Source organism: Pleurodeles waltl, chromosome 9 (assembly GCF_031143425.1).
Source record: "Pleurodeles waltl isolate 20211129_DDA chromosome 9, aPleWal1.hap1.20221129, whole genome shotgun sequence".
In the NCBI taxonomy this organism is placed as follows: domain Eukaryota; kingdom Metazoa; phylum Chordata; class Amphibia; order Caudata; family Salamandridae; genus Pleurodeles; species Pleurodeles waltl.
In genome coordinates, this window is record NC_090448.1 from 1,047,754,135 (window position 1) to 1,047,778,732 (window position 24,598).

The 24,598-nt window shown below is 45.3% G+C and overlaps 1 protein-coding gene across 2 annotated transcripts in view; it reads right to left on the minus strand.

The window, feature by feature from the left end:
* The window catches only part of FRMD6 (FERM domain containing 6), an 802,352-nt gene that overhangs the window by 390,213 nt on the left and 387,541 nt on the right, over nt 1-24,598 (minus strand). Inside the window, exon 2 of one of the 2 annotated variants that reach the window (XM_069208645.1) lies at nt 19,910-19,945. The gene's annotated coding sequence lies outside the window, so the exon portion shown is untranslated. Of the gene's footprint in view, nt 1-19,904; nt 19,946-24,598 lie in introns of both variants that reach the window. The other variant, XM_069208646.1, reaches the window with a different exon arrangement.

Sequence of the window (24,598 nt, forward strand, 5' to 3'; positions counted from 1 at the left end):
TGGAGTAAGTACCTCAGTATAGGTGGACATTCTGAGGTACTTTATTCGGCCCAAACAAATAAAAATGGTTTAATTTGACATAAACCTTCACTGTTAAAGCAAAATGTTTGCTGGAAAGCGACATAAAAAATAGTGGCCACTTAGTAAGCTTTCAATGCTTTTAGTAATGATTTATGTTCTGTAGAGATGTTTAATGGAATTAATCAGATTTATAATTTGCAGCTACTTAAAGAATATACCACAATTTGGGAAAATAATTTATTTTCAGCTCATCCATGAAGTTTCCAGTTTTGTTTACTCCTTTCCTAGACCAAATTAGACCTCTGTCTTTAATCTTGTCATTGAATCCCATATTGTCCAAAATAGCTCTTTCTTTATGGACAAATGTAGCACCTATTGCCCTATTTATTTTAGAGCAATTAGTTTTATAATCTTGGAGGAATTGATATATAATATTAAAGCTAATTACTTTAAAAACTGTAGTGTTGAAATATTTAAACAGAAATCCACCAATCTTCTTTTGCTGAACCATTGCCTATTGTATATCATTATCCACAACCTTAGTCAGCTTTTGTCAATCGACTCCCTTAATTATCCCAGTGAGGCTGTGATGTAATAATTTTCCAAGTTTTACAATGCCCAGCGACTATGTAATACTGTACAACTAAGTTTGTTACGGGTAATCGTGCTCCTACCCTCAGACCGTATGAAATAAAATAAAACATTATTCAGTTTCATAAAAAAGATTGATGTGACACAGCAAAAACTAAGGCAGAATTTTATCTTTATTAGACTTGACCAACCCATAAGTGAACACATTGTGTTGTCCCATCTTTGCATTTGTTGAGTAATATTGTTTAATAATGGAATATGATTGAGATAATACAGTTGTGAAATATCATTAGTTGTTTCAATATCTAAGGGTCTCACTGGTTTATTTATACTAATATTTTCTAATACATTTGAGAGATCAATTTTCCTTGTACCTCCCTATATCTAATAACTGTGTGTTAGAGTGATTAATTTTGTATTCTGAACCCTTGCCATGCTCATCTATAATTTTTAAATTGTATTCTAGGTTTCTCAGTTTTGGACCTAAATATAATACAACATCATATGTACACAATGTTATCTTTATTTGACCACAAAGGCATCTTCTGATATGATACGTTTTATGCAAAGTTACATTGACATATTTAAAATATTCAAATTTGCATTGCATTCGGATACATTTTTAAACCAATATATCAGACTCAATAAAATGTATCCTTACCAAGATAATGGGATTGCCTAATACATTTTCTTCTTTGTATTCCTTCTTAAACAATATAATTCCCTTTATTCAATATTTCTTCTCTTTTATCATAGATAGTCAACTGATAGAGTATGCAGAGATCAACCCTGCATCTTATCCGCATTCAGTTTAGAAAGTAGGAAAGTGATTGGATTTGTATAATCCACATCTGATAATGAGAGCTTAGACATGTGTAAGGAAATGCACCCTTGGCATGGTTACCCCTGACTTTTTGCCTTCGCTGATGCTAAGTTTTGATTGAAAGTGTGCTGGCACCCTGCTAACCAGGCCCCAGCACCAGTGTTATTGCTCTAAACTGTACCTTTGCTTCTATAATTGGCATAGCCCTGGCACTCAGATAAGTCCCTTGTAACTGGTACCCCTGGTACCAAGGGCCCTGATGCAAGGGAAGGTCTCTAAGGGCTGCAGCATGTCTTATGCCACCCTGGGTACCCCCTCACTCAGCACATGCACACTGCCTCATAGCTTGTGTGTGCTGGTGGGGGGAAAATGACTAAGTCGACATGGCACTCCCCTCAGAGTGCCATGCCAACCTCACACTGCCTGTGGCATAGGTAAGTCACCCCTCTAGCAGGCCTTACAGCCCTAAGGCAGGGTGCACTATACCACAGGTGAGGGCATATGTGCATGAGCACTATGGCTCTACAGTGTCTAAGCAAAACCTTAGACATTGTAAGTGCAGGGTCGCCATAAGAGTATATGGTCTGGGAGTTTGTCAAACACGAACTCCACAGTTCCATAATGGCTACACTGAAATCTTGGAAGTTTGGTATCAAACTTATCAGCACAATAAATGCACACTGATGCCTGTGTGGAATTTATTGTAAAAAGCACCCAGAGGGCATTTTAGAGATGCCCCCTGAATACCAGTCCGACTACTAGTGTTAGGCTGACCAGTTCCTGCCAGCCTGCCACAAACCAGACGAGTTGCTGGCCACATGGGGAGAGTGCCTTTGTCACTGCAGGAACTGTAACACTTGGCGGTGAGCCTCAAGGGCTCACCACTTTTGTTACAGCGCCCCAGGGCATCCCAGCTAGTGGAGATGCCCACCCCTCCGGCCACTGCCCCCACTTTTGGCGGAAAGGCTGGAGGAAATAATGAGAAGAACAAGTAGGAGTCACCCACCAGTCAGGACAGCACCTAAGGTGTCCTGAGCTGAGGTGACCCCTGCCTTTAGAAGTCCTCCATCTTAAGTTTGGAGGATTCCCCCAATAGGATTAGGGATGTTCCCCCCTCCCCTCAGGGAGGAGGCACAAAGAGGGTATAGCCACCCTCCAAGACAGTAGCCATTGGCTACTGCCTTCCCAGACCTAAACACACCCCTACATTTAGTACTAGGGGCACCCAAGAACCCAGGAAATCAAGTTCCTGCAACCTGAATACAAAGAAGGACTGCTGACCTACAAGCCTGCAGAGATGACGAACAACGACAACTGCTTTGGCCCCAGCCCTACCGGCCTGTCTCCTGAGTTGAAAAACTGCAACCAGCGACGCATCCAACAGGGACCAGTGACCTCTGAAGCCTCAGAGGACTGCCCTGACCCCAGGACCTAGAAACTCCAGTGAGCAGCAGCTCTGCTCAACAACCTGCAACAAACTTGCAACTTTTCTTCAACTCCAAAGAACTTCACTCTTCCTGCCGGAAGCGTGAGATTTCACTCTCTGCACCCGACGCCCCCGGTTTGAGATCCAGAGAACAAACACCACAGGGAGGACTCCCAGGCGACTGCAACCTCGTGAGTAGCCCGAGACGGCCCCCCGGGACCCCCACAGCGACGCATGCAGAGAAAATCCAGAGGATCCCCTGACCGCGACTGCCTGTAACAAGGGACCAGACACCTGAACCAAGCACTACACCTGCAGCCCCTAGGACCAGAAGGAACCGAACCTCAGTGCGGGAGTGACCGCCAGGCGACCCTCTGCCTAGCCCAGGTGGGGGCTGGCCCGAGAAGCCTCCCCTGTGCCTACTTGTGTCCCCCCCAGTGCTCTACAAAACCCCACTGGTCTGCCCCCCAATGACGCGGGTACTTACCTGCTGGCAGACTGGAACCGGCGCACCCCTGTTCTCCATAGGCACCTATGTGTTTTGGGCACCTCTTTGACGTCTGCACCTGACTGGCCCTGAGCTGCTGGTGTGGTAACTTTGGGGTTGCCCTGAAGCCCCAACGGTGGGCTGCTTATGCCCAGGAACTGAGACGTGTAAGTGTCTTACTTACCTCACAATCTAACCAATACTTACCTCCCCCAAGAACTGTTGATTTTTTAACTGTCTACTTTTAAAATAGCTTATTGCAATTTTAACAAAAACTGTATATGTTATTGCCCTAATTCAAAGTTCCTAACTTACCTATGTGGAGTACCTTGCATTCTATGTATTTACTTCAAATCTTGAACTTGTGGTTCTAAAAATAAATTAAGAAAATATATTTTTCTATATAAAAACTATTGGTCTGGAGTTAAGTCTTTGAGTGTGTGTTCCTCATTTATTGCCTGTGTGTGTACAACAAATGCTTAACACTACCCTCTGATAAGCCTACTGCTCGACCACACTACCACAAATTAGAGCATTGGGATTATCTAATTTTGTCACTATCTTACCTCTAAGGGGAACCCTTGGACTTTGTGCACACTATCTCTTACTTTGAGATAGTATATACAGAGCCAACTTCCTACAACACGCTATTGAATCAATAGACCTTGTGCTGAATTCCAACATTTATAGGCCCCTTCTACAGCCAAAACCATTAATATACAAGCATAATGCATATTATGAACTCTTTCATGTGTCTTAATGAAACCATTCTGGTGTTTACCAATTAGTGTGAGCTTGGCTGTTTAATTGTTCAGCCAACAAGTTGCAAACCCTTTCCACATATAGGTATTAATAAAAGAGTCATTGAATGTTCACAGTCTTCCTGTGCTTTGCTGGTATTGTTGATCAATTTGACCAGGGCCATCTAGAAATATCTAGCAGAGGAAGACACCTTAAACATGTTGAACAGTTAGAAATACCTCTATTTGAAAACAATTGGGTTTTGAGATTTACCTTTTCACAACACTGCCAAAACACTTAATAGTTTGTTTTGTAAAAGGCTTATTCAAGTCTACACCCTCCACACTTTCAGGTTTAGTCAGGGGATGAATCTTTAAAAAATCCCTATGTTCTCTACTATTGAAGGGTTTTCCTTAAAAAAATCCTGATGTAGATATTTTCAAATTCCTAATTGAACTCTACTCTTGAGAAGTCCAATCCTTAATTCACAAATCAAATATTGACTATTAGATTGCAATTGCCACAATCCTCTGATTTATTCTATTGTCCAATAATGTGCCCCTTTTCCCCACTTCCACAAAAGCCGTGAAGTAGTTGTAACATTCCGAATTCAGCCCAGACAGAATATTCTGTATTAGTCTCAAATTTAAGTTTAATTGAGCTCTTAAATTATCATCTATCGAGCATCTCATTATCCACTTAATTCTATATTTTATGTTCATTTTTGTCAATATCAAAAGTTGTGTCCTTTTCTTCTCCTTATGTAGCTAAACACAGTCCATTAATAGCTGCATTTGTCTTACAACTTCTGAGAGATCTATGGATAGCTGAATTGTGGAATCCCCGGCACTTACATACAAAATGGGTCCCATCTACTATTCCTATATAAACAGACTGCACTCACTAAAAGTTATTTACGGAAGGCCCTAGAGATGATAAAGCAGGGCACCAAAATGTGTTAAGGGCCACAAAAGGAAGAGTAAATATACTTCTTCCATCAGTCTTCCTAATTGCTGTCATAAAGGACATTGCCACTCTGAAGATTATAATTTTGTAGACTGAGATAGAAAAGGAAAGAGAATGATGGTACCACACTAGTTGTATTGAGGTACAGAATGTATTAGTAAATATTTTATGAAGCACATACCCTTGTGATCAGTGAATTATTTGTTTAAAATTATCCTCACAGTGATTCTAAAATAGTCTTACATACTAAAAGGTTCCATTCACCATGGCACACTCCCACCCTCACCATATTTAAATCACTTCTCAAAACTCCTCTTCTTCGAGTAACTTGTACCCCTCTCCTCCTTAATTTACACATTGGCCCTGGCTTGTGCCAACACAAATCACATATTTATTAATTTGTGCATTTTAACGATTTTGGAGGTTTGTACGGTGCATTAAGTCCCCTTTTTGGTTAATTTACAATTCTGGTGACTTGAAAAGAAAGTCTGCTTTGATCATTCAGGTGGGGTAGTAGAGGCAAATTGGTGTAGAGAAATATGGGTTGATTTTCTTCAGCTACAACCCCTTTTGTGTCTGGATATCAGTGGTAAGCATTTTTGAAAAGTTCAGTGTTTTAATTGCTTTCTGAATCACACTTGGTTTGTTTCTCTTATCATGTGTTGGTTCAGGACAATTCATAATCTAGAGCCCTGGACTCCAAAGATCTGCCTCAATTTTTGTCCTATTTGAAGCTTTGCTGGGTGATTTACTATACAGATATGGATCAAAGATTCGGGTGTGGGAGCGTGCGAGGTTGGGGACTCAAAACCATAAGCATTTCACGCATTTTTTTTCAGTATACTTTGTACACAGTGCAAAGGACCCTGAACGTTTTAAATGCTTGTATACATTCTGGCTGCCTTGGTTTTCTACCTTTGAAGCCTGTAAATGAAATCCTTTGGTAGCTGTGTATAGATGGTGTTGCAATAGTATAGGCATGCAAAGACCCACTCCTGCAGCATGGAGTATTGTATGATGACCCATATAACCATTATTTGACTTGAGGCACTAACACCAAAGATGATCCTTAAATTCCTTAACTTTGGTCAAGAAGTTGCAATGTTCTTAGGCCTGGGGACCAAGCAATAGGTACCATGCCTCATTCCATCCCTCCAGATATCTGGATTTCAAGTTTGCAATTCATGCAACGTAACTGACTTCTTTCAAAGGAAAGTCTTATCCAGTCATAAGGTGATGCTATTCTTGTTTTCCGGGCTATTTTCGTGTTGTGAACAGATTTAGATGTCATAGGAGTGACTGCCTAGCCAAGTATAAGAGGTTTCCCCCCAAATGGTCCCTACTCAAATTACTTTCTTCACTGCCCCCAGGGCTTGTGTCTGTGAGTCACTCGAGCCCTCTTTTTATTGTCCTACCAAGCCTGTTAATCAGTGACCTACCCAATATCCTGGTAACATGCTGGAAAAGTTTTTTGGCTGTATGTTAAGTGCTACCTCCTTCCAACTCTGGGGAGACACGTCCTTACTTGCCATGGGCCAACTTGCGAGCCCTGTACCAACCTTATAGGGGCTACCTTTTCTGAGCGCTCATAGAGCTCCACCAATTGTAACCTGGATGTGCTATATCTATAGACTCATCCCCTTTTTTGTGCTTGAGCGGCTGATAACAAGGCTTGTTCTTTGGGTGCCTCTGCTCCTGATATTCCATTGGGTCCTGAGGTTGATCCCCTACTTTTGGTTGGATCGAAACGTAAACAATAGGGGTACATGGTAGTGGAAATAATTTGAAATTCTACTGTATTGGACTTATTTAACAAACAGGATCATTGGTTTTTGGCCCATTGTTCACCCTGCAGTTCATTTCTACACATGCTTTCTCACTGTTCACTCAATGTGTGTTCACTGCAGCACTGTGCAGCTCTCAATGTTTTGCACTATTAAATGCTTTCTGAGAATATATATGTATATATATTCACTTAAAATACCAATGATTACAGGGACCTTATAGTTACTTCTACATTTTAAAGGTTCAAAACCATAGAAAATCACCTGTTAGAGTTAGCTCAAGTAACTATAACTCGTGCCCTAAGGTAACTATAACTTACGCCGCCACCATGCACAGTTTTTTCATCAAAATTGTTACTACAAATAATAAATTGATATTATCAATGATGTTATCAAAGATATCATGAGTGCTGTCATGTACCATTCTGAGAGTGAATGCTAGAATTACCCTTGTTGACTGAGTCTGCTGAATCCCTCCTGGCCACTGTGGGTAGTAATTGCAGGGATATCCCAAAACCATGGTAACCCAACCTTTGGTTGCAAGGAGAGACCCTTTGGAAGAATTCACTCTCAATTTCATTTCTCAGCCCTCAGGGGCCCAAGAAAAAACTTAACAGCCTGATGCTAATATCAGCCAACAACCCAATTGTGTTCGTAATCAGGAATATTGCACTTTTCCTGGTATATACAGCAGATATGTGTATGAGTTATGCAACGTTGTTATACTAAACTGTACAGAACTTGCGAAGAGGGTAATAAAAAGTGATCATTATCATTAAATAATTTCAGGTTTCAATAATACCATTAAATAATTTGTCTACTATCACACGGTGGTTCCGATATGAGAGTGATATCAACCTATCTACACTTTAAATAAAAACAAGTGGTTCACGTATGTGAGGCTACCATCAACGTTGCTACTCTTCACATTCACAGCCAAGTGCCTAAATCAGAAATCCCATACTTGGCGTATTGTCCACTGTGAAATGCAAAGATGCATCGTGATCCCGCCTTTGTTTGGTGCGATAAGTGATTTATGGCACTAATTCTTTTTTTGCATTTACTTCTAGGAAAAACACACGTTATGAGGCAAAAACCATAAAGAAAGTTGTTGTTTTCCTTTGGAGATCTTGTGAGGGGCTGCAGCTGGCTGCAGAACAATGTTTACATTTGTAGAATCTTGGCCACATCACTGCATTTCTCAGAGTGGACGCGCAGCTGGTGTCCAGTCCTCTCCTGGGAAGGCAGCAGCTGCAACACGGCTGCCAATCCACTAGGAGTAGCTAGTAGAACTAAGTCTCTAAGAAATGTCACGAGACATCACTTTATGCAGCTTAACAACCTTAATGAGGAGACGCGCTAATTCGGATTAAAAGGATTAAAGGAAACGCTCTGTTGTTTTCCTGTTTCAAACACAAGCTCAACTCATTAGTGAAAATGTGATAATACAGCGAGTGTGAGTCAAGCAACTAGTTCTTAAGTGGGGTAGTATGAGCAATCTCATAGGCTCCAAAGGCACGCAGGCATACACACACACATGTACACACACACGTCTCTCACGCTGATATACGTGTGATTAAAGCTTTCACAACCGTAATACAATCTCCAAATAAATGTTTTGTATAAGCCCAAAGCTATAGTAGCAGAGTTTTCTTGCTGGTCATTTGCTTCTAGTTACCCAGTGAGGGTCATTTTCAGCAGTTAGAAAAACAAGCATTGGCAAAGCGAATAGGTCTCGCCTTTTCCGCCAAAAGGCTTGCCAAACGTTTTTGCTGATGGTCTGCAGTTTTTTTGTTAAATCTTTTTATTTGGTTTTTAAGAGGTGCATAGCATACCTAAGTAAGCTTTACATACTGGTAGATCATCATAGCACCAAAACTAGAGAGAAATAAGCAACAGTCCCTCGTGCCCCCAACAGCCCACAGATGCATGAACATATAGATGGTCAGTAGAGTCATTGGTCTCTCCATCTTTAAACAGCACAATCCATATGTCTCTCAGTATTCAGCAGTATATATTCCCTCAGCATGGCCCAGTGGACCAAGATTCGGTAGGTATCTATACATCCAAGGATTAATACGTCATTCAGGCCCCCAGTCCCCCCAAACTTCCACCGACAGCCTCGATTAGTGTATGCCACCTTCTCTGCCATCATAAACCTATCCATCCCTCTTCTCCACATATTCACAGTTGGACATATCTCAGAGCCCCAAAGATAGGCCAACAGCCCAGGGCCTCAAAATAGGAGCTTAGCATGGAGCAAGTCAACATCATTAGGGATTCACAGGAGATTCAATTTGGGATCAAGAGCAATTTACTCCGACACCGCTCTCCTTAATTCCCCCCAATCCTTGTCCAATACTCCTGAAGCACAGGGCATCCCCAGATTGTGTGTAGAAAGGTGCCAACGTTCTCACAACGTCTAAGACTTTTCGGGTGCTGTGCCCTTCCCATAGTATCATAACATATCATAACATATCCTATTAAGGATCTTAACTTGGATTAGTCTCAGTCTCGACCTGATAGCTACTTCTCGTGAGAGCATCAATGCTGCCTCACAATGTACATCCTCCATTTCCCCTAAATCAGTCTCCCAATGACTACGTAGTCTGAAAAGTGTGTCAGGCATGTTAATATTGATAGACCTATGCGTCATAGGTGTTGCTTTTACGTCTAGGCTCCCCAGCAATAACCTGCCTTCCAGCGGGGCATAATCAGGTACCACCTCCCCTGGGAAGCCCTCCACTTTCCATGCATGCCGCAAACGTGCATAATGGAGGAACTGTGTCTAGCTAAGTGTATACTAGGTTTGAAAGGAAGCAAAAAGCATGATATCTCCCCATCACATCTCCCACTTTGGAAATGCTGATACGATCTCAGGCCTCAATACCCTTCAGATTATTAGTTTCCGGCATCTGGTCTCTCTCATGGGTCACTGATGCCGTCCCAGTATGGTGGTAGCCTTAGACCATGCCCTGAGGGACACTTGAGTGGCTGGTAGAAGATGTCACCCCCCCCTCCTCTGTATAAATAATGAAGACAGAATTTCCTTCCCAATTGCAGGCTCTCCAATTGGAAAGTCAGTGATCCCTGGAGCCAAACATACAGTCATTGATGTTAATCAGGTGGGCTGCCCAGTAAAACGCCTCCAGGTCCGGGAGAGATAAGCCCCATTATACTGATTGTGCTGTAGCATTTTGAGAGCAATTCTAGGGTGTTTCCCCTCCAACAGGAAAAGCTGCATCTCTTGTGCCAAGGTCATGAAGAATCCCGGAGGGATCTGGTGATATGTATTTTGCAAATCATATAGTAACTTCAGGAGAGGGATCATCTTAAACTTGGCTACACGCCCCATTAATGTGAGAAGGAGACCTCTCCAACGTTCCAAGTCAGTAGCACCCTCCCCAAATTATTAGTAGGACAGAGGTGTACCCTATGTGTCATATAGATACTGAGATATTTGAATCCCTCACATGAACATTGCAGATGAGTTGGGAGGGAATGGATAGATGTGTTTCTGCAGGGCCTACAAAATAGATTTGTCAGTATGTCATTAGCATATAAGGAAATGCGATTCTCTTCAGTCTCCTCCTCTCTCAGCCTGAAGCCATGCAGCCCAGGATGGACACAAATTATGCACACCAGGGATTCTACAGTGAGAGAAAACAACAAGAGGGACAGGTGATATCCCTACCTAGTACCCCGTGCAATGGGGAAGTCAGACGAAAGCGCCCCATTTACTCTCACTACAGCCACTGGGTTGCAGTAGACCAGTCTCACCCATTTCCGGTACTGAGGGTCAAATCCAAATCTCGCCAGTGTGCCTTCCAAGAAGGGACAGTTCACCACATCAAATGCTTTCTCAGCATCAAGGGCCAAAAATATGTATGGATCCGGACGTTACAGTATGGTATTCAGCCAGTTGTGCATGCGCCTCAGATTGTATCTTGTAGAGCATCCGGCATAAAGCCGGATTGGTCTCTATAAACTAGGGGAGAAATAACGCCTTAGAGGCACGTTGCTAATACTGTAGCCAGAAATTTCACCTCTACATTAAGGAGGGAAATTAGTCTATAGGATGCACAGGACATTTTAGGCCTTCATTCTTTGTAGATAGCAACTATCTTGGCCCGTCTCAAATCAGGAGGGAGAGCTCCTTGTCATCTTGCCCCCAGGAACATATATATAGAAGATGGGGGCTAAGATATCGCCTAATCTCTTGAATAGCTCAGCTGGGAACCCGTTGGGGCCAGGGACTTTGCCTGAGTGTAGCCGTCTCATGGCAGCTTTAACCCCTTTCAAGGTGAATCTATTCAAGCCTCTGCATCTAGGACTGGGACAGCTGTGCTCTGCAGATATCCCGTAATCAGACGGGCGTCTTTCAGTGGTCTTGCCTTATACAAATCATGATAATAGCATGCAAAGGCCTCTGCAATTTCTTTATTTGAAGACATCCTAACTCCGTCCGGAGTCACTATCTCCTGTATCCACCTCTCTTCCATCTCCCTCTTTCCCAGCCAAGCTAGGAGTTTCCCTGCTTTATCCCCCATTTCATAGAGCCTGTGCTGGGTAATATGCAGCTGACTTTTAACCTTCCTGTCCGCCGTTTCCCTGTGCTCTGCCCTCACTAGCTCCAGTTGTCGGAGTGCGGAGTGAGCCGGGATCCTGTTGTAAAGCCCCTCGAGTGCCAGCAGCTGGTGTTCAAACTTTCTCAAGGTTTCCAACGCCTTCTGTCTCTTCTGGACCACTAAGTTCTTGGCGCTATTCCAAAGCACTGTCTTCCAGAGCACTACTGTGGACACGACCGACCCCATGTTTTCCTTGAAATATAGTTTAGTGTCTACCTGGAGCGCATGCGCCACCTCTCGATCCTGCAGGTCCCTGGCCCCCAGCCTCCATCTCTGCCCGCCCTCAACTCGACTCCCTATATGCACCATCAGGGGGGAGTGGTCAGACAGACCTCGTGCCAAGAAGTCTGCCTGATGTATAGTCCCCACCTCCCCCTTCTGGGGTAAAGATATAATCTAATCTGGAAAAGACCTTATGGGCTGCGGAGAAATAAGAGTACTTCCTGTCAGTGGGATGGGCACGTTTCCACAAATCAGACAACCCTATGGCTGTAGCAAAACAGTAAAGCAGGGTAGTGGGGCAAGACGACCCGGGCGTCCCGAATCTCTCCGTTGGACATGGAGCGGTGAGTCAGCCTCCAGCAAGATCGCCGCTAATGTCTCCAGCAAGGGGGCATGGGCGGGGCATAGGTGCTCAGGATCAAGACCTCTGCCTACCCCAGAACCCCTTCACCCCCACGTATCTACCAGCGGGGTCTGTCCATTGCCATGTGATGTGGAAGGGGGGGGCCTGCAAATCAAAATTGCCAGCCCCCTAGAGCCGGAGGTAAAACCTGCATGTGCCAATGTAACATAGGGCCCTCTGCCCAGAAACTTACACTTCGTGCCTTTAAGATGCGTATCCTGTAGAAGTACGACATCTGGGTGCAGCCTCTATATACTGGGACACCAAACCACGCTTAACCTTATTGCCCAGTCCATTCACATTCCAAGATAAAATGGTGGGGGACTGTGAGTCCACCAAAGGAGGCCCTGATTCACTACCCGCAAGGGTCATTCTTGGTCTAAGGGAGAAGTGTTCTAAGCGGAGGTGCACCCCCCCCCCCAAAGACACTCAGGGATGTAAAAGGAAATGGTGGAGTCCAACATCACAGTAGGAGAGACCTATTAGATGCATGTGTCTGCGCTACGATTTCACTAACCATGAACAAGTAAAAAACGAAACCCCCTGAACAGATATCCATCCCTCCCCCCTTCCCAACTCCCACCTTCCACATGCCCCTGTGAGTACTAAGCCCCATGCACTGTTTCAGCATGAGTCAAGAAGTATGTAGCCCACCAACCCCCACCTCATTACCCACTCCATGTCAGAACTTTAGAACCAACTTAGGGGCACCCGCCTCGGTAATAGAAACCCCTTGGATCAACAGAGAACACAGAAAACGTTATTGTCTGCGTGGAAGAAAACTCCAATACCAACTTATTGAGTCCTCTGCATGTAGAAGAGGGGGCAGGAGAAGCCCTCCAGCCCCTAATCACAGTACTGCCTCCACAGTTCTACCACCTACTTTGGCCCCCGGGGCCTTCTTGTCAGTTTCTAAGTGATTTATGTCTGCCACTAACGAATGGGGAGACTCTGATCCAGTCTCAATGTCTGTGCCCAAGCCGTCCACTGTTTTGGCAGTGTCCTCTCTCAATCAATCAATCAATCAATCAGGGAATATGTAAACCGCACTACTCACCTGTGAGGGTCTCAAGACACTGAGGGAGCTGCTACTGCTCAAATAGCCAAGTCTTGAGAAGTCTCCTGAAGGTAAGGAGGTCCTTGGTCTGATGCAGGTGGGTAGGAAGAGTGTTCCACGTCTTGGTGGCAAGCTGCGAGAATGATCTGCTGCCGGTGTTTGTTCACTCCTGTCTATCTTTCGGGTGACCGTGTTTCAGTTTCCCTCCGGGTCGGATGAATCCGCTCTTCCCATTGTCAGCCAGAGCGGCCGTCACGGCGTATCCCTGCTACCTCTCTGCCTTTGCTGGCCTTTTCACCTGGGGAGTGACCACTCCTTTGGTCTTGCTCCCCCTTTGTCCTTGGGCCTACTGTCAGCCCCTTGACTGCCTTTCCCTGAGAGTTAGGGGCGCTCCTCCAATGATGCCCAGGCATCCTCCAGGGTCTGGAAGAAGAATGCTTTCCCTTGGAACAGGACCTTCAATTTAGCCAGAAAGAGGAGCATATACTATAACTGAGGACTTCAGAGTTTGGCCTACATGGAGTCAAAGTTGCAACACTGCCTCTGAACCTCTCTGGTATAGCGAGGGAAAGTAAGGATATTAGAGTTTTCATGTCTGACTTCCCCCATTTTGCGAAGCTCTGTCAGGATCATAACCTGGTCCTGGAAGATTAGGAAGTGGGCAATCACCCGTCTAGGGGGGCTCTAGAGGGGGCCTACCCCCCAATGCCCGATTGGCACGCTCAATCACGAAACAGGCAGAGAACTTCTCAGGCAGCAGAACTCGCTGGAGCCATGCATCTAGGAATCAGCTCCTGTTGGTCCCTTTGACCCCATTCCGGAAATCCTACAAATCGCAGATTGTTACTGCGGGCCCGATTTTGTGCATCTTCCAGCCACCACATGGTATCCTCCTTAAGGACCTTAGTCTCCCACTTCTCCTTACGCAGGTCTCGGACATTGACTTTGAGGTCCGATATACGTGTCTCCGCTGTTGTGACCCGCTCCACCCCATTCCAGAGGTCCTAATGCAGAAGGGAGACCTCCGAACGCACCTCCCACATGCGCCACACCAGGGCCTCTTTAGAGGATTGTATCACTGAGAGGAGGGTAGCATTGTCTGGCACCGCCAGGAGGTCTGGGGTCGGCAGCCGAGGGTTCACAACTCTCGTGTAGTGGTCCATTTTTCCCTGCTGGGGTTCCTTATCTCTCACCATCTGGCAAAGGTGCAACGGTCAACCGCTCCAAGGACACCTGTCTGTGTAATGAATCCCTCCCAAACAGCAAGTTCTACTCTCTGTAGAGGTGGGGAGAGAGGCCCACAAATAGGATTATCTGTCTCCAGTCACGGTACCCCGTCAATGGCAACCCTGTCACTCACGACTGCCAGTGTCTCAAGGCTCCAGGGTACACCGAAGAACCAGGACCATGTGCGCATTCTCATATGCCCGGCCAGGGGAGGCCTGCAAAGCCAAAGGAGTGGGAGCTCTCCCTCCCAGCGCTCCGCTCTTGAGGTTGCTGCATGCCTGTATCTCAGGGCTCTTGCAGGCCCCTGTAGCAGACCCTCTGCCTGCTCACCAACCTCAGCACACGTGGCAGGGGCCGCGCAGTTACTTGGAGCATGGGAGACCCCTTGTCTGTCTCCCGCCCTTCTGCACCTCCTCCTCAGCCAAGGCCAGCACCGGCATTAGAGAAGCTGCAGGCCGCAAAGCCACACAGGCCTCCCGGCAGTCCAGCAACAGACCGGATCCGGCCCAGCAGCAAATCTCTCCCCGCAGCTCACAGCGGCCAGCTACCAGACATTCCCTTCGGCCCCAGGTCTCGGACCGGGAGGCATACACATGTAAGTCAGGATTATGCCGGAGGCCAGAAGGGAGCTCGTTCAAGGAGGCTCCGTCTCCGGTGCCATCTTGGCTCCACCCCAATGGTCTGCATTACTGGAAAAAACATAAAATAAACTGAAAAAGAGTGCAATGATGAGCACATCAAAGCCATGTGTACACATCATGAGACTATGGTGACCAAGAAGAATGATGTACATGGTCTTGTACCTCCATGTATGGGCACCCATACAGCATGAAATGGCCTCCATTTTTCTCATTGTTTTATTTACCATTGCAAAATGGTGAACTCCACTTGGAGGGTAGGTAACCAAAAAATAAATAAAGATTTTAAGAGGTGCGCAAAAATGCGGTTAAAACAGAAAAGATCAGCATGCGAATGAGAGCGTTGTGGTGTGTCTGGAGTGTTGTTGAGTTTCATGAAATGTCATGAAGTAGAGTAGATTGGAGGGCTTAGAGTGGAGGGGTGTGGTGTGGAGCAAAGTGTCATGGAGTGAAGTGTTGTAGAATGGGGTGGTGTAAAGTGGTGTAGAGTAGAATGTAATGGAGTGGCGTAAAGTGGAGTAGAGTGAAGAGGCATAGAGTGGAGTAGTGTGGTGTAGAGTCATGGAGTGGAGTGGAATGGTGCAGAGTGGAGTATAGGTATAGCGATGAGTGGGATACAGTGGAGTAGAGTCATCAAGTGGTCTGCTGTGGAGTGGTGTGGAGAAACGTGGAATGGAGTATATGCACAGAGTGGAGTGGTGTAGAATGGAGTGATGTAGAATGGATTGGCATAGAGTGGAGTGGCTTGGACTGGAGTGTTATAAATTGGAGTGTTGTGGAGTGTCATGGAATGTCATGGAGCAGAGTAGAGTAGAGGGGCGTAGAGTGGAGGGATGTGGAGTGGAGCAAAGTGTCGTAGAGTGAAGTGTCATTGAGTGGGGTGGCATAGAGTGGTGCAGAGTGTCATGGACTCGCATAAAGTGGAGTATAGTCATAGAGTGGAGTGGCTTACAGTGGAGAACAGTCATAGAGTGGAGTAGTGTGGAATGGAGTAGAGTCGTAGAGTGGAGTCGTGTAGAGTGGAGTTGCATAGAGTGTGGTGGGATAAAGTGTAGTAGAGTGCCGTAGAGTGGAGTGTAGTAGAGTGACATAGAGAGGAGAAGTGTAATAGTGATGAGTGTCATAGAGTGGAGTGCTGCAAAGTGAAGTGGAGTCGTGCATAGTGGAGTGGTGTAGCGTAGAGTGGAGTAAAGTGCCTTAGAGTGGAGTGGCATTGCATATAGTGGCATTGAGTGGAGTAAAGTGGCATAGAGTGTAGTAGAGTGTCAGAGAGTGCAGTGGAATGTCAGAGTGGAGTGGAGTGGTATGGAGTGTCAGGGAGTGGAGTGTTGTAAGGTGGAGTAATGTGGCTTAGAGTGAAGAGGCATAGAGTGGAGTGACAAAGAGTGGAGTAGAATGTCATACAGTGGAGTGTAGTAGGGTGAAGTAGAGTGGAGAGTCATAGAGTGGAGGGCAGAGAGTGGTTTAGAGTGGAGGGGCTTAGAGTGAAGCGGCGTACAATGACATAAAGTGTTATAGAGTGTCTTAGAGTGGAGTGGCATAGAGTGAAGTGTCACAAAGGGAAGTGGAGTACTGTAGAGTGCAGTGGCATAGCATAGAGAAGAGTATAGGGTGTTGTAGAGTGTGGTAGAGTGCTGTTGAGTGTCGTAGAGTGGAGTGTCATAGAGTGGAGTGTCCTAGAGTGGAGTGGGATAGAGTGGAGTGGCGTACAGTGACGTGGTGTAGAGTGGAGTGGCATGGAGTGTTGGAGAGTGGAGTGCTGTAGAGCAGAGTAGATTGGCCTAAAGTGAAGTGGCATGGAGTGGCATAGAGAGGAGTGTAGTGTGGTGAAGTGGAATGTGGTGGTGTAGAGTGTTGTGTCGTAGATTGGATTGCTGCAGAGTTGAATAGAATGTTGTATAGTGAAGTAGATCATTGTATAGTTGAGTGGAGTGGAGTGGCACAGAGTGCAGTGGCTTAGAGTGGAGTATGCATGTCGTGTTGGCGCACTTCCTTTTCAGACAACACCTTTTCAATTGAAATGACCTTTAAATGTGCACATACAGTTTTACTGATGAAACTATACAGCACACAAACAATATTGTGTGGTAATGGAATTAGCTAGTATACTGATTTGTTTTAATCATATGAAAATTGTTGTTTCCATCACACTTCAGAATTACAAAAAAGTACTTCATTTGTGTTTTCCTAATTTTGATATATTTTGAAATATTTGCACAGTTCATTTAAAGACATTTACATTTTGTTGTATTAGAATAAAAACCTTTTCTGTCCCAGTACCATATTGTTACATAAATCCACTCACTTTGAAGTCTGAGAAAGAAAAGTAAACATTAAGCTCCCTCAGAAGACAGAGCCTGACATTTAATATCTATATTTGAATGCAGAGCAAATGTGACAAGATAAGTACAAAATTTAAAGGCCTGTTTAAAGAAAGCCAGCACTTGTGGAAGAATTACAAGAAGCGATAGTGAGCAGCCTATTCTCCGTGAGAGGGACAAAGCCATGCTGAACAGCCTAACACAAGAAAAACGCCAGAAAATCGGAAGCCAGATTATATGAATTAAAACTCTGCACTATGCTGCATGACAGGGAAAAGGCAGGAATGTGCCATATTTAAAAGAATACAGCCCATTCCTGTGTTTATCTGTGCTCTCACTCTATTTTGGACGCCTAGCGCCGGAGAAGGCACTCTTGTACCATGGTGCAAGGGTGCCTGCATTGTTAAGAGTATTGTTTTTGTTCATGAAGGGGCACCTTCCTTCACAAAAACAATCCCCTGAGACAATTTCCTCTTTCTATGTGTGCTGCAGAATACAGCACACAAAGGAAGAGGAAATAATGAGCGGAACTAAAGATATTTCTCCTCGTTATGTCTCCCCTGTGAAGGTGTAGCATTTTAATGCATTTCCAAGTCTACCAATTCTGGTAAATCTGGAAATGCATCAAAATCCATGGGTGTTGCATGGGAACATCTACGCAACATCCATGGAACGACTCCCTGGGGCAGAGTACTGCAACATCCCCATGTGTGCTGTGTTGCGTTATTCCAGATTTATCAAGCCACTCAGGACTTCCGCCAGACATTCACCATGTTGCGTGGTGCAGGTGTGATACAACCCGAGTCATAAATAGGCCCCATAGAGTAAAACATAGTGTACATATTGTGCTGTAAAGCATCCTTACTTCATGCCCTTTTACCTGGATATTACATGCCCTGGCAAAGACATTGCAGACACTTTGCTAGAGTTCATATGACAAAACATAGTGATGTATGAACCAAGGTTTCTCTTCAGACCAACTAAAGCTCTGCCTCTACCATTGTGAAAGGTGCCACCTTTTCGATGAGAAACAAATGAATAGCTCCATATCTGTATCCATTCATCAGATTTAGCCTGTTACAAGAAGTCTCTAAAACCTTTCAGTTGCAAGCAGCAATAGAGTTACCAGATTATTTTATGCCACCATCACACCCCTGGCTGTGGTTCTACAATTCATTGCTTTTAAGGGCCAGATGTACGAAGCAGTTTTCAAGTTGCAAATGGTGAATCAGCCCATTTGTGACTTGAAAAATGCTATTTGGGTTGTACAAAGCCCAAACTGCGATTCGGTAACATGATACCGAATCGCAGTTTGGGTTTTGCGATTCGGTGTTAGGAAGGGACGTGGCAAGGGCGTCCCTTCCTAATACCGAATCCAGATGGTATGTATGATTGTTTTGTGACCGCGAATGCGGTCCCAAAACAATCGCAGTTAGCACCAGTTTTAAACTGGTGCTAACCCATTCGCAAACGGGAAGGGGCCCCCATGGGGCCCCTTCCCCTTTGTGAATAGTAGCGAAAATAATTTTTCATTTTTGATTTTGAAATGCATCTCGTTTTCCTTTAAGGAAAACAGGCTGCATTTCAAAAAAGAAAAATCTGCTTTATTTAAAAGCAGTCACAGACATGGTGGTCTGCTGTTTCCAGCAGGCCACCATCCCAGTGAGGGTGGCCATTCCACATGGGGTCACAAATTGCGACCTACTCCATGAATATTCATGAGGTAGGTCATTTGTGACCCCATTGGGAATCTCAAACAGTGTCATTGACACTGTTGTACATCAGGTTTTGCGACTCGCAAATTGCGAGTCGCAAAACCTGATTTTTGTACATGTGGCCCCAAGTGTCTTGTTCCAACTTGGTCAGCTGAAAGCAACTAGCATTGCAACTCACTCAATGTAATGATTTTAACATGAAGTCTCTTCACTGGAAATGAATTGTCGTTGACTTATAAGTAATCCTTTCAGTTCTAGAAATCGGGGGGGGGGGGGGGTGGCGGGGGTTGTCCTTGTTCCCTTTTAAGTGGCGTTCTCTGGGGTATATTAACCGTACACCACCTCAGTGTATCACACACTCAGTGTGGCTCCGGACAGTCTCTGCCTCTTCTCATATGTCTGTAATAGGCCACACATCATGCAATGAAGGAATGCCCCCTCTTGATTACTCCAGCGAAACACATGTGCACCACGTGATCAATATTATAGAAGAGGCTGCACACGCATCTGCAGGCCATCCTATAATACCAAAGTGCCCAGGAGCTGCAAGAAGTGAGCACGGCACTCGTTGTGCCCCCATGCGCTTACTGCAATACAAACTCTGAACTTCTTGGCCGCTCAAAAAACTAAACTAAGACTCCAACTCGCACAATGTATTCATTTATCAAATGAAAGCACAACGCTGGCAACAGTGTGTCACAGTCAGACCAAGTCACCAAGTAATGCTAACTAGGATGTCTAGGGGCATCAATATGTGTCACATGAGATTTGGTGATTAAGGTATTATTCATTTTATTTCTTTGCGATTTATGATACAATTAATGTTCTTAATTTGATTTTATTTATTTTCTTACCTTACCTTTGCTGGGACAGATACACCCCCAAAAGCTCTCACCTGAAATACACAAAAAAATGCTTTTAGGCAAAGTATCTTAGCGACCCTCAGAAAAAATAAACAACGAACCATGGTTACTGTTAGAAGTCAAAGTTCAGCAAGTGATGTGACAGACTGTTATCGCTATCAGCAATGTACAAAATAACACCAGCCTGAGGGATGCTCTGTACCCTTCTATCACAGAACCTTTCGTCCTGTCTCAAAGTGTACAAAGATATTTTCCCATCTATATAACAACCCTAATTAGATGACGCTTCCCCGATCCGGCTGCTCTGGGACATGCATGGCAAAATGGAAGTAGCAGTGAAAAAATACAAAACTAAAGCAACTTCCTTTTTGGCACAGCCCACCGAAGGTCTGAGTCCCCAGTTAACGAGCTACCAGCTATTTTTTAATCATGCGCATCAATAATGTTTATTTACCTAAAAGCAATTATTTTTACTCTAAAGGTAGGATTTTATTCATGGCACAGTAACCATACAACAAGTAGATTATTATTAGACAGACTTGGAGATAAAAAACTATACAAAATGATGTTTGCAGTTTGTGGATGCTGTTCACAAAGAGGTTTTACCTAAAAATTTTGGGAGGCGAGATGGAAAGTGAACATGTAACCAGTGACGGCCCCTCCGCTATGGCGGAGGAGCGTCGCCCCCGGTCAGCAGCAACCGCTGCAAATCTTTTAACAATGAAAGGATAATAAAGTAAGTTTATTATCATTTCATTATTAAAGGGGAGGGGCATTGGGGATGACGAGCCGTCTTGGGCTGGCCAAACACACATGCACATTGTGTTCTCTTCAGCCTGGCATTGAGCTGCCGGGCTGGAGAGAGCAGGCCCAGGCTCCCAGTCTGCCTTGGAGCGCCCTGGCTGGGTGCTCCCAGCCAATGCTAACGCTGCTTTGAGCAGCGTCAGGATTGGCCGCAGGGCAGGCTGGGAGCCTCTGTTTGCCTGCTGCTGAGACGAGGATTGGTGGTAAGTTTTTAAAAATGTATTTCTTTAATTTTATTAATCACCACCCTAGCATGCCCCCTACCCCCTCTAATCCCCACAAGCCTCAACTGCCTGTAAAGCATGTTTCAGGATGTGAATGTTTGGAGCAATATAACATTTGAAGCAGCACACATTGCAGTGTGAGGAAGGAGCGACTGACAATGTCCAAATGGAATAAATGAAGATTAAGTGAGTCCTCTGTGGAAACACAATACACACTAAAACAGAGAGCTTAAATTAGTCCTGCTTACTGTGAGGACAGTGACTACAGTAATCTACTCCAGTTGATCTTGCTTAAAGCAAAAGGTTACCTACTAAATAAATTGAGCTTGGATCAGTTCTTCAACAATTAACGTTAACATGGATATGAAGCATGGAAGGATTCTCAGTAAAACAAACATTCTTTGATGAGAGTTTTATTACACCTCAAATTGCAAAAATGGCTATAACCTACTGCTGGCAGTGGGCATAATATTCAGATATATCAAAACAAACATTATACCGTTCTGACAATACATATTTTGCAACACAATGATACAGACTAAGCTCACTGAATAAGAGCTTGTCACCCAACCTAGTGTAGCACTATAAGACAATATCCATATCATCGTGGGATAATTCAAACCACAGGTCTGTGATGGAAACCTTGAAATAATTCCTTTTTACCGTACTGGTTTAACCTTCTGTTTTTGTTTCTTGTTTTTTTGTGTTATTTGAGTGTGTTCCCTATACAATAGTATAGCTCTTTCCACATCAAGCATGGCGTAATTTCCTTCAATAGGTGTAGTTAATGTATATTTGCTGTTTATTCTTACATATCTATTGGGACCTTATGACTTGGTTTGTACCTCAGTATACTATGCTGTGAACAAATGCACCTAGTAATTAAATTAAATTCAAATTTATCATACTGTCCTTTCCCTATAGTAATCGTCTGTAAAAAGCTAATAAAGATGATTTAAAAAATAAAGCATGGACTTCATTATGTTTTTTACTAGAAAACAACTCTTTCAACTATGGTGAGGTCTACTGACAAAGTGCATTGATGCCATGAGTACCAGGTTTGCTCCAACTTTCGCCAACTCTATCTTGGGTAGATATGAGCTGGAACATAGGTCTGCTGAAGGCCTAGCTTCATAAAATGTGATCTATTTTCGGGCCAGAATATTGATGTGGTTCCGATGATTTTTACTGTTTTTTTGAGAGAAGTGTTTTTAATATGCTGTCTTTTCAATGTTAATGAACTAAATGTTATGCATTTCAATTGTAAACAACAAGGATTCCATTACATTACTGGACAACAAGTTTTTTGTTAACAATTGATAATTAAAGTCTTGATTTCATAGAAAACCAATTACTATTTTCTTTATTTTACATTCTGATAGCCATCAACCTCAACCCCAGGCATGTAATCAGCCATATGTATGATTCTGAAGTTATTCCATCAGCATATTAGAATTTAAGAGATTATGCTGAGAGACCATCTATCTTCTTAAAGATGGTATGATGAAAAGAGCCTGACAAAAGACATATCAAATACATTCACACTCAAGGGACAAGGCATTCATTATTGGATAAATCAGCGTTCTAGAATCAATTCATCAGCATTCTTTGCCTACATATAAGGTTTTTCATTTCTTTCTAGAGTGATAGTCCATTTAAATGTATGGAGGAGGATTTTAAGTCTTTTGGCACAGATTGACTGCAATTAACCTTTTGGAAGACCAAGAATCCCAAACATACATAGGGGGTCATTCCGACCCTGGCGGTCGGTGTTAAAGCGGCGGCCAACCCGCCAACAGGCAGGCGGTAATAAAAATGGGATTCTGACCCTGGCGGGAACCGCCAACACAGGCCGCCACTTTAACACTCCGACCGCCACGGCGGGACAAACAAACAGCGCGGCGGTCACCGCCAACAGACAGGCGGGAGACAATGTACCGCCCACCCTATCACGACCCACCAATCCGCCACCTTTTCCGGGGCGGGCGCCCCGGCGATAAAAACACGGCGGAAACAGACTACGAACGGGAAAACGCTCACCTATACACACTCCACGAGGAATCTGGACAGCATGGAACCCGAATTAAACATCCTACCAGCCATTGTCTTCCTGCTCCTCTACCAGGAGCACGAATGCCGGCACAGAAGACAACGGTGAGTACTGCACCTACGACACAGGGGAGGGGAGAGGAGAAAAGGTTACGGGCACACACACACGTGACACACCCACCCCCACCGTAACCCCCAATCCCTACACACCAATGCAGAGTGACACCCCCCAAACCCCCCGGAATAATGCAAAGACAAAATAAAATGTTCATTAAAATTGAAGTATATTAAAGCATATTTGAACATAAGTGAAATATGAAATTTATCAAATAAATATATTACAACATGAACAATATATACATAGTCCAAAAGTCCGGCACATATTGGCTACATTTCATTGTTCGTGGGCCAATGTGCATAAACACATGGGCAACGCCCACACACGAGACCCGATTCCATTGGAGAGAACACTGCTGGGGCATCAGATAATAAAAACACAGGCACCTCAGGGGGAAGGGAAGGGGGGGCACCTCAGCCACATGAGTCCACAACGCCAGATCCACGAGGGGCCTCCATGCCCACTGTACCATCCTGGGGAGTGCAAAGCCACAGTCTCTCAAGTCTCTACAGTGGGTGGATTGCCCATTGTACCATCCTGGGGAGTGCAAAGCCACAGTTTTCCAAGTCTCTACAGTGGGTGGATTGCCCACTGTACCATCCGGGGGAGTGCAAAGCCACAGTCCATCAGGTGGATTACAGACTCCACTGGTTATGGAGGAGGCATGTTGGCCAGAGTGCTTCGTGAAGCCCTGCCCGACACAGATCCGGCCCTGCCAATGGGCCAGCGGTGCGTGAGATGAAGGGCCCAGCGGAGCGGTGCAGAGACGGCGGTGCCCAGCGGAGCGGTGCTTGAGATGAAGGGCCCAGCGGAGCAGTGCAGAGACGGCGGTGCCCAGCGGAGCGGTGCTTGAGATGAAGGGCCCAGCGGAGCGGTGCTTGAGATGAAGGGCCAAGCGGAGTGGTGCTTGAAATGAAGGGCCCAGCGGAGCGGTGCTTGAGATGAAGGGCCAAGCGGGGCGGTGCAGAGACGGCGGTGCCCAGCGGAGAGGTGCTTGAGATGAAGGGCCCAACGGAGCGGTGCAGAGACGGCGGTGCCCCGCGGAGCGGTGCTTGACATGAAGGGCCCAGCGGAGCGGTGCAGAGACGGCGGTGCCCAGCGGAGCGGTGCTTGAGATGAAGGGCCCAGCGGAGCGGTGCAGAGACGGCGGTGCCCAGCGGAGCGGTGCTTGACATGAAGGGCCCAGAGGAGCGGTGCAGAGACGGCGGTGCCCAGCGTAGCGGTGCTTGAGATGAAGGGCCCAGCGGAGCGGTGCAGAGACGGCGGTGCCCAGCGGAGCGGTGCTTGAGATGAAGGGCCCAGCGGAGCGGTGCTTGAGATGAAGGGCCAAGCGGAGCGGTGCTTGAGATGAAGGGCCCAGCGGAGCGGTGCTTGAGATGAAGGGCCCAGCGGAGCGGTGCTTGAGATGAAGGGCCCAGCGGAGCGGTGCAGAGACGGCGGTGCCCAGCGGAGCGGTGCTTGACATGAAGGGCCCAGCGGAGAGGTGCTTG